The sequence below is a fragment of the Schistocerca americana genome, chromosome 6 (assembly GCF_021461395.2).
Source record: "Schistocerca americana isolate TAMUIC-IGC-003095 chromosome 6, iqSchAmer2.1, whole genome shotgun sequence".
Lineage (NCBI taxonomy): Eukaryota > Metazoa > Arthropoda > Insecta > Orthoptera > Acrididae > Schistocerca > Schistocerca americana.
Window position 1 is genome coordinate 400000897 of NC_060124.1, and position 14495 is coordinate 400015391.

The following is a 14495-nucleotide window of genomic DNA, read 5'->3' on the forward strand; positions in this document are numbered from 1 at the left end:
AAGCAGTTCAGTCAGTTTTTCCATTAGCTCTCCCACCCATCCAAGTATTTCCTCATCCTTTACTGAAATGGTGAGATGGTGCTGCCTTTCAGCTTCCTCTGCAGCAGCCGCCATCTCATGTATCCACACAGGTATTTCATCTTTGCCTTGGGGCCATTTATCTTGCTCACTGATGCTACCTACAAGAATAATATATTGAATGCAATTATTTTTCCCAAATGTTAGAGACATTCAAGCATTCAAGTGTGGTGGTACACACTGCAAAACTGGAGCAAACTACTGTGCAGCAATCGTTTTTAGAGTGTATTTACAGACATATTCAATTGGACTTAGTAGCTCCTGAAGGAGCTCATGCTCAAAGACAAGGGTATTTCCCACAAAAGCACACAAAATATCTCAGGGATGGTTTTGCAAGTGTGTAATGATGCTTTTAGAGACTGTGTTCAAATGTGGCAGTACACACGACAAAAATGAGACATATTCAATTGAATTTAGTAGCTCCTGAAGCAGCTTGTGCTCAAAGACAAGGGCATTTCCCACAAAAGCGCACGAAGTGTCTCAAGGATCATTTCACAAGTGTGTCATGATCATTTTTCAGAGTCTGTGTTCAAGTGTGGTGGTGGTACTCCTCAGAAAAAAGTGTAATTAAATCACAAATTGTTTAAATGGTTCAAATGGTTCAAATGGCTCTGAGCACTATGGGACTCAACTTCTGAGGTCATTAGTCCCCTAGAACTTAGAACTAGTTAAACCTAACTAACCTAAGGACATCACAAACATCCATGCCCGAGCTAGGATTCGAACCTGCGACCGTAGCGGTCTTGCGGTTCCAGACTGCAGCGCCTTTAACCGCACGGCCACTTAGGCCGGCGTTTAAATATTCTTGGATCATCTGCAGAGCTCTCTCACCATCTTTGGGCAGTTTTACATTTAGTTTCTGTGATATCTTCAAGTTATGTATCTGACAATATCCCACACATTGCTTAAACATCAGATTTAATAACTCCTGAAGCAGTTCATGTTCTATGATAAAGAGTATCCATACACTGGGGATGGGAAGGAGGAAGGCTGTGGCTACTTCCTGCTTAGCGCAGGTGGCTGCCCTGCCACTCCTACGTTCTGGTGGTGTGAAACCATTGTCCTCCCTACTCCTGAGTCCCCACCCCTGCTGGAAGAGGCTACGTTCTGGAGTGGGTGAATGTCTTGTCTCTTGTGCTTCAGAAGACTAACTGGACTTTTATCGAATGACCTACAGTTACAGCACATCCATTTCAGCATGAGTTGCGAAGTGTAACTTATCCCCATCCTGCTGGATCTTCATTATTTGATGAAGCGTATTTGTCTCCTTCATTCATTTATCAAACATCATTTCTTTCCAAACGCCATGCAGATGGCTATGGGCACAGTTCTCAGCTGCATGATTACAGCTAATATACCCATTAAACTCCTCCTTCTCCAGCACAGATGTCTCATTCATTATGTGCTGGTGTAAGCAGGTGCCAACAGACCATGCAGCATAGAGGTTGCAAAAAGATCAACAGAGGCCAAAACCCGACTCAGAGGAAATGCACCACCAGTGCCCTCTTGGCTGCTGGTATTTAGATAGCTGCCACAGACTGGAGGGCCAATTAGTTTAAGTGTGTTGCACTGAGTTAGTTCCAGCATGTCACCAAGTCAGAGCTGCTGTCACAGCCTTTAACTCACAATCAGGTAGCACATAACATCCAGAAGAGTGTTCATAATGGACTTTCTACTTCACCAGCAGTGAGGCTAATGTGGACTATACAGGAGAGCTTGTACCACAGCACATGGAAGCTTAGGTTAAGTAGCTCTTTGGTTATGAATAAAGAACTCAGTTAATCTATGCATGCAATTTGTATTATAGAAAGAGGATACTGGCCACCAAATAGCATCCTCTCCTTGCTTTCTATGGTACAGCTCTACAGAGACAATGAGATGACATAAAAGGTAATGACGAGAATCCTTCAGTGAAGAAAAATTTGCTTGCTTCTCTTGTATTTCAGATTGCATGGGTTATCATAATTCAGTGCTTGCTGAACTTTTGTTGTGTTCTTGCTTGTACTCCAGTAGGGGAGCCACAGACCTAATCAAATTCCTCTTTTTGGAGGCTTATTTGTGTAAACCATGGCTGACCCGACCCCTCCACCCCCTGACCCCATGCCTCAGCTGCAGATGGCAAATGTGATGGATCTGACACGAGCTTTTCAGTTTCAGAACCAACAAATTGCTACCTTGCTTGCAATGGTAAAACAACTTCTGGTTGCACAACATCGGCTGCACAACAGCAAAAGCCAAAAGACCAACACACCCAAAAAGTGCTGCAGACCAGCACACCACTGATCCACCAATTTAACGATACAGAAGAGGAATGGCTCAAGTACCTGACACAATTCCAAACTCAATGTGCAGTTCATAGCATTCAAGGTACAGTGAATTAATACTTTCTTTTGACTGCATGTTCCAAGTGTTCCAGTTAATGCAAAAACTATTCTCGCCTGCATCTCACAACGAATTCAGTTATGATGAAGTAATCACTACATTAATGAAGTACTATGACCAGCAAGTTCAAGTAGCTGCAGCCAGACAACAGTTTTTTCTCTTGCAGAAAAAGCTGGAACAGACATACCATCAGTGGTATACAGAACTAATGGGCCTGAGTAGGAAGTGTAAATTTGAGTGTAGTTGTGGCAGCTTTTACAGTGACTTAATGATTAGGGATACTATAACTTTCACTGTCCCAGATAGTGGAATATGGGAAGAGATCCTAAAGTACTCTGATCCTTCACATGCTCAAGTGTTGCAAATTTTGGGGCAATATGATTCAGGTGTCATAGCGGGCGATAAGTTTGACTAGGCCCTGATTTGTTGGGTCAAGTCGCCACTTGCTCGTGACCATCAGAAGTGGCCACAACAGTGAGCTAATACACAGCTGTGTGGACAGCTGTGTAGACATGTACACAGACATGTGAATATAGTGTAGTCTTGCCCTAGATGTTTTAGTCACCGTAAAAGACAAGACTGTCCATCACATAACGCAATGTGTCACACATGTGGAAAAAAGGTCATGTGGAGGCAGTTTGTTTGCAAGGGCACAAAAAATCCAATTTTGCCCATTCCCAGAAAAAAACAGGTTTGTGCACATGCAGTGAACGTTGTATTTTCCAAACCTATAACAGGTTCTGACAAAAGTAAGATTAAGGTTGTGCCTCCTTCTCACCCTAGTGCTGTGCAATGACAGTCTAACAAACTATTTGTCTCATTATGAATTGCTGACCATCGTGTGAACTGTCAGTTAGACACACATGCCTCAGTAGCTTTGCTTAATCATGCCACGTTCGAACAGCTGTTCTCGCCTCTCTTTTCTAAATCTAGCGAGGACCTCATTGCCTACAACACACAGGAAATTCCAGCACTTGGAAGTGTAGTTTGCCCGCCACTTGCAAATCTCTCACTAGGACAGTGAATTTTACTGCCTTGAAATCGAGAGACAGTGAGAACATTTCCAGTTTGGATGCCTTTCATTTGTTTGGCCATAGCATCCATGAAACTGTATTGTCGGTTTCTACATTTGTACCACCTGACACTGTAGATGGCTTGTTTAAAGAGTTTCCTGAACTATTTTCAGAAGGAATGGGAAAAGCTAATAACTTTGTAGTGCATGTTACATTGAAAGGGAATGCACAGCTTACATTTTTTCAGTTCTGCCCTGCTCCAATTGCTTTAAGAGACAAAGTAGCCAGTGAATTGAAAGAATTTCAAGATAATGGTGTAATTGCTCCCATTCAAGCAAGTCAGTGGGCAAGTCCACTAGTTTTGTTACCTAAGTCTTTTGGTCACATCTGCATTTGTGTCAAGTTCAAGTCTACAAACAACCCACTGATGGTAGTTGACACTTATTCGTTACCTTGCCCAGAGTAACTCATGGACAGGCTTGGTGCAAGACTTATCTTTTCTAAGACAGATTTGCAAGATGCCTATTTGCAAATTTCATTGGATGAAGAATCACAGAAAGTGTTTTCTGTCAATACACGCTTAGGAATGTTCAAATATTTGTGTTTGCCCTTTGGCAGTGCTTCCACACCCACCATTTTCCAATGTTACTTGGAACAGCTGACTGAAAAAGTGCCATTTTGTTCAAACTACCTTGATAATATTGTTATCTCAGGTTGTACACCAGGAGAACTCATTGCCAATTTGCATACTCTTTTCCGAGTGTTGTCAGAAGCAGGACTTAAATGTCATCTAGAAAAGTGTGAAGTTTTTTAAACCGAACTACAATACTTAGGTCATGTGATAAACAGTCAGGGTGTGCACCTGCTGCAATCTCATTTGCTTGCAATCTGTGACCTGCCTGTTCCTTGCAATGTGTCTGAACTGCAGTCAGTACTAGGCAAGATGACATGCTACAATCGGTTCATACTGAATGCCGCTCAGATTGCAGCTCCATTGCATCACTTGTGTTTCAAAAATGTACCTTGTGTGTGCACTAAAGACTGTCAAGATGCATTTCAGAAATTCAAAAATGCTTTTTTTAGTGACAGATTTTAGTACATTTTGACCCTGCCAAGCCGGTAGTTTTGCAAGTCAACACTTCTTCCTACGGAATCAGTGCTGTGCTTTAGCACAGAATTGGTTCACAACACAGATCTATTGCTTTTGCCTCAAAGTTGTTAACTCAACCTCAGTGCAGTTACTCACAAATCAAAAAAGAGGCTCTCGCTATTATGTATGGTGTGACTAAATTCAATCACTATTTTTATGGTCAGAAGTTCCATTTAGTTACAGATCATAAGCCTTTGCAGTCCTTGTTTATTCCATTAAAACTGGTTCCTACAAGCACCACTCATAAATTGCAATGCTGGGCTTTGTTGCTTTTGCAGTATCAGTATGAAATTGTTTACAGACCCACAGCAAAGCATGGCAATGCAGACACAATATCTCCCCTTCTGATTGGTCCAGACTCTGTTTTTGATACATCTGCCACATCTTGTTGCCAAATCAATACTTAGGACTCTGAACTGCTGGATGCTTTTCTCTTGCAATACAGAAAATCTGCACAAGCCACAGATACAGACACAGATCTCAAGATTTTGTTGCAATGCCTTCACATGTCTTGGCCTCATTCGTTGAACAGTATCCAGAACTCAGTTGTGCGCCAGTATTTTGTGTATCAGCATAACCTTTCGGTATAACGAGGTGTGACTCTAGTTCAAAATGTCAGTGGGCAATGGCACTTGCTTATTCCAAAAATGTTACAAAAGGATTTGTTGGGATTGCTCCATCAAGGACATTGGGGAATTGTTCGCACTAAGCAGTTAGCGTGCTGGCACTGGACTTGGCAGGGCATGAACGCCCACATTGAACAAATGACATCTCAGTGTCACATATGCATGGGCAACCAATCTGCCCTGCCATAGACATACTCAGCTTGGTATAAGACTCAATCACCATGGCAATGAATGCACATTGACTTTTGCAGGAACATTTTGGAACACTCATTGGCTCATAGTGGTAGACTCTTTTATCAAGTTCCTCTCTATGGTGTCTATGGCTTCTACCACATGACATAGCACCATTTAAGCATTGTCCACCATATTTTGCATAGAAAGTTCGCCAGAAGTACTTGTGTCGGACAATGGACTATGGTTCACTTAACGTGATTTTGAACAGTTTTGTGAACACAATGGCATTCGTGATCTAACAAGTGCTTTGTTTCACCCGCAGTCCAATGGAGAAGCATAGTGCTTCATACACACTTCCAGGCAACAGATGGCCAAGCTTTGCACCATCCACACATGGCGACAGGCACTGCAACTCTTTGTCACCTCATCTTGGTCCCACCCATGAGACGGACTATCACTGGCAGAACTTCTGCATGACTGCAGCCATTGGACACTGCTACACTAACTACACCTACCACAGCATCTGGCACTGCCAATGGTCTGCAAGTATTGCTTTGTGCCATGGAATCTTGTTCTTTTCAGGATTTATGGCAACCGTGGGAATTGGGAAAGAGGCTTAATCCAGGAACACATTGGTTCTTATATATACTTAATTGCAGGTCCCAATGGTTCACAGTGCCATCAGCAGAACCAGATTCACACATGTCATTTTCCCCGTGATTCTGTTGCTTTTCTTCCCCCGAGATTCACAGCTTCATGGGACAGTGCGGCCTTCACAGCCATCTGCTGGTGCCACCAGGGCACCCGAGGAGGAGCGGAGGGACAATTTTCCCTCACCCCTGCCATCCTCCATAGCTGCTATTGTGTCTAGGAATCCAGCATACTCTGTTTGCTAGACAACAATCAAACAACTCTTATTAATGAGTTTTATTACTACAAGGCAATTACCCTTCATAACTTTGATAGATGTGTCACAAGCGAAGGGCATCATACAAAATAATGTCTTCTTCAGAAATGACAAACAAGTCTATGCTACATAGAGATTCCTAATGAAGTGGCTAACCTTGAAACTGCTAACGAAGTGGGATCCCACCAGTTGGGCATGGCAAGGGGGGTCAGTCAGCATGCAATTGGCTGACTTCTTCTCACATCCGTCTCTTCTCATTCATTCTCGACTGGCATGCCGGCACTGACTTTACACCATAACATCCCATAACATCCCTCCCCCTCCCAAAGCAACGGATCATCATATATGGAGCACAACAACCGGGGGGGGGGGGGGGGGGCTTAAATCAGGAGTGTGGATGCTTTGATGCAGCTGTGGCTGCAGGCACCATTAGACTTCCAGTCATACCCCGCCATCCAGCCTTCACTCAGGTGGAAACACCCCCAGAAAATGCCCAGAAGGGTACACGTCCACCTCCTGAGGCCCATATCTGGATGTAGACAGTGCCAGCTGCTGTGGCGTGGGCAGGTCCAGCTCCATCGGTAGTACGAAAGGAGGCAGAAGAGGCAAAGGCTCCATCTCCATGTGGTCGTCCCACAGTGTTGTAATGACACCCTTCAGTAGCAGCAGAGAGTGGGCATGAGGTGAGACCCTTCCTTGCCAATATCATCCTATCCTCCTTGCCAATGTTTTTGTGTCAAGGAACCCTGCATACTTAGTTCACTAGACAAACAATCAAACAACTCATATTAACGAGTTTTATTGCTACAAGACAATTAAAATTCTTAAATTCAATAATTGTGCCATAAGCAAAAGGGGACATACAAAACAATCAGTCTTATTCAGAAATGACAAACTAGTCTATGCTACAAGAAGATTCATAATGAAGTGGCTAACACTGAAGCTGCCATCAAAGGGGTCCAACAAGTCAGGCATGACGCTTATGTCCTCTTCATCTAGTGGCTGCTGCTGTTGCATTGTTATCCTGAAGAGATGTAGGTCAGCATGTGATTGGCTGACTTCTGCCCACAGGCCGGTACATGTGCCCTGACAACAGTTTCCTGGAGGATGTTTCTGTTCCCTTGCAAGCCTGATGGTGGGATATGGTTAGGAGTATGCTGTCCTTCACAGTCATGGCTCCCGGACCATCTCTATGTCCAGTGTCCTGTCCTCCTCTCTGTTGTCGTTCACAGTGTCACTATACGATAATGGTGTGGGATTTCGTGGGGGAGAAATGTCCTGGTGTAAGCCAGTGTCAGCACACTGTGTGGCATAGAGGCTGCAAAAAATATCAATAGAGGCCAAATCCAGACTCACAGGAAACGCACCGCCAATGCCCTCTCAGCCACCAGTATTTAGAAAACTGCCACAGACCGGAGAGCAAGTTAGTTCAAGTCTGTTGCACCGAGTGAGTTCCAGCATGTTGCTGAGTGAGAACCACAGTCACAGCCTCTAGCTCACAATCAGGTTGCACATAATGTCAGCAGTCTTTGTACTTGACCAGCAGTGAAGCTAACATGGACTATGCAGGAGATCTTGTATTACAGCAAATGGAAGCTTAAGTTAAGTAGCTCTTTGTCTATGAATAAAGAACCCAGTTAATCTATGCATGCAGTTTGTGTTGTAGAAAGAGGATACTGGTCACCAAAAACATCCTCTCCTTGCTTCCCATGCTACAGCTCTATAGATACAACAAGACAACATAAAACATTGACTATATGGTACACACAGTAAACAATTATGTCTGTACATCCAGTCCAGCAGCTAGATACAGACTGAGCGAATTTCCTGCCATTTTTCCCCAGGCTACCATCTTGGATTACATCATGAGAGGGGAAGGGGGAGAGCTGACAGCGTTTAAATGAAGACTTACGTTCATCATATCCAGCACCCTAGTGCAGAGTGATTCATTTTCACACCAGTTTCCTGGTGGGGAAGGGGGTGGGGAGGAGAGACAGGAGTAGGGGTTTGGGATTAGGTAGTGGAGGTAGCCCAGTTGACCTATTTTCCCGGAAAAATTTGAAATTTCCACCATTTTGTCACTGTGACGTTGCCACATCTATGGCCACCATATTGGATCCACCACCTTGAATAAATTTGGCAACAGTGCAGAGTGGGGTGGTGCAAAGGTTTTCCCACTACTCATCATACATTCTAGTGTTGTAATTAACCTGACAGTGTTAGCACATGTGTCACTCACAAATTTGCACTGTAAGAAGACTAAATCTGATGCAGCTTCATTTTTTAAATGATCAAAAATGAGCTCAGTGACAGAATTTTTGTTTTCCAATGATCTAAAATCTTCAATAATTGTTGATAAGTGTGTCCATGTACTGCAGCCAGGAATTCTGCCTAGTGATTACTGGATTGGGAAAAAGTCTTTTTGGCAGGTGAGGAAATTTCTCTTCCAGGGACTAAAGGTATGCACTTTTCATTTCGCAAAATTGCAGAAATGCCTTTTCACATTACTGACAATAAAATTTAGCTCTTTTAATTCTTTCATGAAGATGTCACCAGCTAAGTCCGTTTTGCTTAAACCCACAACATTTTCATACTTAATGTTGTAGTCTTTTAAAGCATCTACTGTGGCTTGGGAATAAGTTCTTGTGTTAACAACATCAAAAAATAGTTACAGGAAGCCAGATAGTGTTTCTGTTCCAGTATTACAGTCACTATCCAAATTGAAACTGAAAATACAAAAAATGGTTACAGGAAGCCAGATAGAGTTTCTGTTCCAATATTACAGTCACTATCCAAATCGAAACTGAAAATACACTCTTCCCATGTTTGTCCTAGTTTCATCAGCAATAATCACAATGGGAGCATCGTTCACAGCATCTTTCATTTCTTCTTTCATTTTGTCACTTGACTGTCTGACACATCCTTGATGAAGTTTATCTGAACTGGGTACACAGCCAGCACCGGGTATACATTTATTCCAAACTGACCTAACTTCAACAATATCTAGTTTTGTTGATGGAATGTTTGCTTTTCAACACATTTTAAGTATATCATGGTGTATAGATTTATTCTCAATTTCAAGAATCAAAAACTGAAAAACTTGCTTTAAAATATCCCATTTTCTATATTGGACAAATTAAACAAAACTTCAAATAAAATCATCAATTTCTACATTCTAAACACATAAAATTGCAGAACAACGTGATAGGTATGTAAGGTATTTTGCTAACAGCAGGTTAAACAAAGCAAACGGAAACTGTGCTGTTATTTTTTGCTCCTTAAAGCCTTAAAACACTTTACTTGCACACATGTAGAACTCTTACTGATATCAGTAACAACATCTTAAATCACACTAAGATCATGATGAATACAAGAAGAGGTACAGTACTGTATGTAAAATACTTGGCACTAAGCAAATTAAACTTTAACAGCCAGAAACTATGCAATTGCCCTTAGGTATGCTTACAAATATGGAACTTTGCATGCCTTGCACAAAGCAAACACTCAAATTGTGTCTCCTTTCCACCAGACAAATGCAATAGGCTGCAGTGATATTGGCATGATTCTCTGAGTGGACATAAGTACTTAAGTGTGTTCAGTGCTGTCTTCATCATAGGAGGAATTGGAATCCACAACAGTTTTACTTCTGAGATGAGGTCAGATGTGTCTACATCAGCTAGTTTGCATCACATCCTAAAGCTACCAGCAGTTCTTTTGCTGCTGACATATCAGATGTGACCCTTGTCTCCCTATAGTTTTGAGGAAGTCATTCAATACATTTTTATTTCTTGTAGTGTGACGTATAACTGCATATTTTCATCTTGGACTTTACTGACCCCATTTACAGCATGTAAGAAGTCATGCTATATGATAAGGGACAAAACAAATTCGAAGGTACTGAGGAAACTATTTACTAAAGACAGTGTTTCAGATTGGAAAATAAACCCTTGTTGTTCTGGCAACATTTCTGAGCATTTTACTGACTTTTCCCAGCTGGCATCTGACAGATGGAAGTCTTGTGCTGAGAGATTCAAACATAACATCTGTTCTGAAGTAATTTAAAGACACATGCAGATCTCAGTGAGAATATTGCACCTGTCTGTAGATGCTGAAAGTAGAGTGTACAATTACTGTCTTATGCTGAAAAATGTCATTGCCTCTGGACTACATCTGGCCATTTCTGCAAGTACGAAGTTCAAGCTGTGAGTAACACAACAGATAAACACTGCTCACTTCTTGTCCTACAAAACTCTAGCCTTCACTCCTGTGGATTTTCATTTCATTTGGCTCTGTTATCACACCATTGGCTTTGACAATGCATGACGTTTAAAGTGTTTTCTTCCATCACTTCTGTTACAGACTTCATCAGTCCTTCTCCAGTCGTAACTCTCACTACTAAAATGAGTGAATTTTTTGACTATGGTTGGAACTGGAACACTAGAAATCTAACTGTAACTGATTCATTTGTTTTTGATGCCTAATGTCTGGGGTGCAATTGAGGATAATAGCATAGAATTTTGAATCTTGAATATTATCTAGAATCCTTCCCTTAATTATCATACATGTAAAAAGAATGAAGGACATTTTTAATAATGTTAAGGATTGTATATTAGTTTTAAAGAATGTTGAGGGAGTTAGTGCTTGGGGAAGATAATGCAGTCATATGAACTGCACATACAGGCCATCCAATCCAAGACTGTACAAGGCCTTGATTGATCAAAATTCGTCTGGTTTGAACACTGTGCATGGTTTGAATGAGCAGACGTCTGCTGAGCAGCTGACCAGTGAGCACCACCAAGCTCACAAACAGATGCACTTGAATTACAGACACTTTGTCCTATCAGTAATGTATAACTTTTTACCTTTATTTTAAAACTATTTCTTGGTGTCTTATTTCACTGCATTTATATTATGTCATGTCTTTCTGTTACTATTTAAAAAAATCATAAAATTGAATTTAAAACAATACACAAAAGTGAAGGGGTGCTTTGTCTCAAACAGCATGTGGAGACAAGCATGATGGTAAAAAAGGGAATTGTAAGTGGAGCAAGCAATCATGCATGCCAACACTAAATATCAACCAATGATATTGCAACACCTAGTTCACAGTAAAAAACAGTGTGTCAAATCAGACACCAAGGAAGTCTTGCAAAATAAATATCTAAGAGCTGAGGCTATTCACCTGCAATAACCACCTGTTGATTAACACAGGAGACTTGAATGCTAGGGAACCCAACTGCAATCATGCCCATGTATTTTTAAATGGTGCTTTATGGATTAATAGACACTTACTATACTTAAATAAAATGCATAAAAATTGGTGGGTATATAAAGTGTAACTCATAAATTTTATTATTGCGTCACACAATTTTTTTTTTACACCCAGTCTTTATTTTGGCCACCCCTACCCATCCTGCCTTACTTAATGTGTGGTATTTCATTATTTAACCCATGATTACAAATATAGTTATGACTTACCTAACATTTCAATCAATTTGTTTTGAATTTGTGTCTAGGTTAGTGACAATGACTCACCTCGTCACAAATACAACATAAGTGTTCCTTCATTGGTGCATTGAAAGACGTGATCATTTCTATCAGCTTCAGGAAATTTACATTGTCAGGTTGGGAAATTGTTGATGAAGAGTCTCAAAGTGTTGATCTTGTTTGTGCTAAAAATTATACCACTGCAATTATTCCTGTTTAAACATTTCATCAATAGTGCAATTCTTTTGTAACCTTTGTTTCAATCCATCCATTTTGTGAGGGATGAAATCTGATCCTCCGAGCATTCCTGTTTTCAAAGGTCATCACTACAATGACTCCATGAGGTAAATCCTTCTGGTTTGCAGAATTTGTCACATGCAGCATGAATTTAATGTTGAAGAAAAGTGCCATCCATCTTTTTATCCTTGGAATGCAAATGATGAAGGTATTTCTGCAGGACCCTTTTGTACCAGAATTTCTGTCACTGAAGCATTATTAATGTCTGGCTATTTTACCAGATCATTGAAATAAATTGCTAGTCCCAGTTTGGGTGGATTTGACTCTGAGGGAGCTAATGAATTTTTTTTACTATAATTTTCGTTTCAGATGATGAAAACACAATCACTGGCTCAGATTTATCATTAGAGGACATAGACTGATTGTCATCCTTACTCAAAGCTTCTTGTTCTGTAGTTTCTTCCTCTTTGCTTTCACCCATTGTTGCACTGATTGACTCTGTTTTCGATGTTTGATTCTACAATTGTGATGAATGGGCGCACAAAAAATTTTCTAGTGCTCCTTTTGTGACTGTTGGAATTCCCACTACTTTTTTTTTTACATTTTTTCTCCCTCTGTCTCTGGCACAGCTTCCACGATGCACAATTGGTTACCTTAGTCAAAAAGAAAAAAAAATTACATTAAGACTTCTGGAATTAAAACTCATTTCTTTGATGTTGATGTTCAAAAAACCAAAAGCTCTGCACACCCTCTACCTATTCACAAAAAGGTGTGCTGAAATATTACTGTATCTCATTGCTACCTATCAGAACCCCTCGGAGAGCATTAAAGATAAACACCAGTCCTAATTGTCCAATTGTAAAGTGACTTGTTTCCAAATTACATACAAAAATAACCACTATTTCAGTATACATATAATTTTAAAATGATGCTTTGCTGATTAACATTGTTCTTATGTGAGAAACACAATATAAATGTGAAATTAATACTGTAACTAATCGAAAGAAATGTAGCACATGGTCAGGGTGTACCAGTAAACCTATCATTATAAAATTACTACAGCAAATTAAGTAGAACATATAAATAAAGCATGTTAATTTAATCTCCGATATATGTTATCACTAAAATTCAGGCACTATTTGATTTGTTATAAACAAATTTAGAAATGTAATTGTTACCTGTAACATAATTAGTCAGAAAATGTTATATTAACTCATAACTAAGTTGAAAATAGGTTCACCTTGTTTCGCATTGAGATTGTAAATTTTTAGCAATGTGTAGCTCATATTTGGTTTAACTTTTAATTGTGATTTTACATAAAATTGTAATTTTCATTGTAGGTAATTGTCAACAAAAGTATAAATAGAGGTCATGCAGGTGCCTTGGGGCACTCGTTTTTTGGCTAGGGTTGCGAGCAAATGTATTGTAGGCTCACTTGTTTGTTGATTGTTCTGAACTCTGTGTCGTTTGATGTCAACTTTGGGTACATGTGATGTAACCAGTACAGTTCACCAGGCTTGGACACCAGAATCCTGGAAATATATTGGTATTAAAACTGCACTGTACTTTGGAATTTATTTGGGAGTCTTCCACAAACCTTTTCATAGGCTGCACAGCGATGAGACATGAATCCAGGAATTTTACAAAACCCCAAGAGCTAAACAACTCTCAATGTTGGTAGAATTGACGTGAAAACAACAGTGCATCGACTGAGCATTTCACTCAAAACATTTGCAACGCAGAGGTGGGAAAATATAAACATGTCAGTGCGAACATTTTGTGTGCTACTGGGACCCCTTTGCCTTCACCAGCAGCCTGTTCAGAGTGGATGAGGAACAGAGCCAAAGAGAGCAGCAGTCTTATGGAAACACCCGAAGTGACAATGTATGCATCTCACTCATAGCTGAATGCAGAATTGCACTGCACTGGTTCCATCATTGGCAGATTTTGCAGAGTATGAAGCTGGCATGCTATGTTTGTGTTTGCCCTTCCACTTGCTGATGGATGTAGTACTACAGTCATGATGAGACCAGAGACAAACTTGCTTAGCATCTCAGAGCAAATAAAAATTTACATGCTCAATTTCTCTGTATTCGTGCAATTTTATTTGCTCTGTCTAGCACTGCTCTTCACAAGTTTGGTGCAAGTCTGCTTCAAGCATGAGGCCTATAGTGACTGCTACAACTGACACATGATCACAACAGCCCTGCTTGTGGCTATGCATGATATGGTAGGGGAGAGAGAAGGGCAGAGATGGTCATTAATTACTTTCTGGTGAAGAAGCAAAATCGTAATCAGTTTATGGATGTAAATGCACTCTTAGGAGAAACTTTTGATGGAGATCATTGTGTAGTGTTGACAAAGATGAGGATGGCTAAAATGGAATGAGCAAATGGTTCAAATGGCTCTGAGCAGTATGGGACTTAACTTCTGAGGTCATC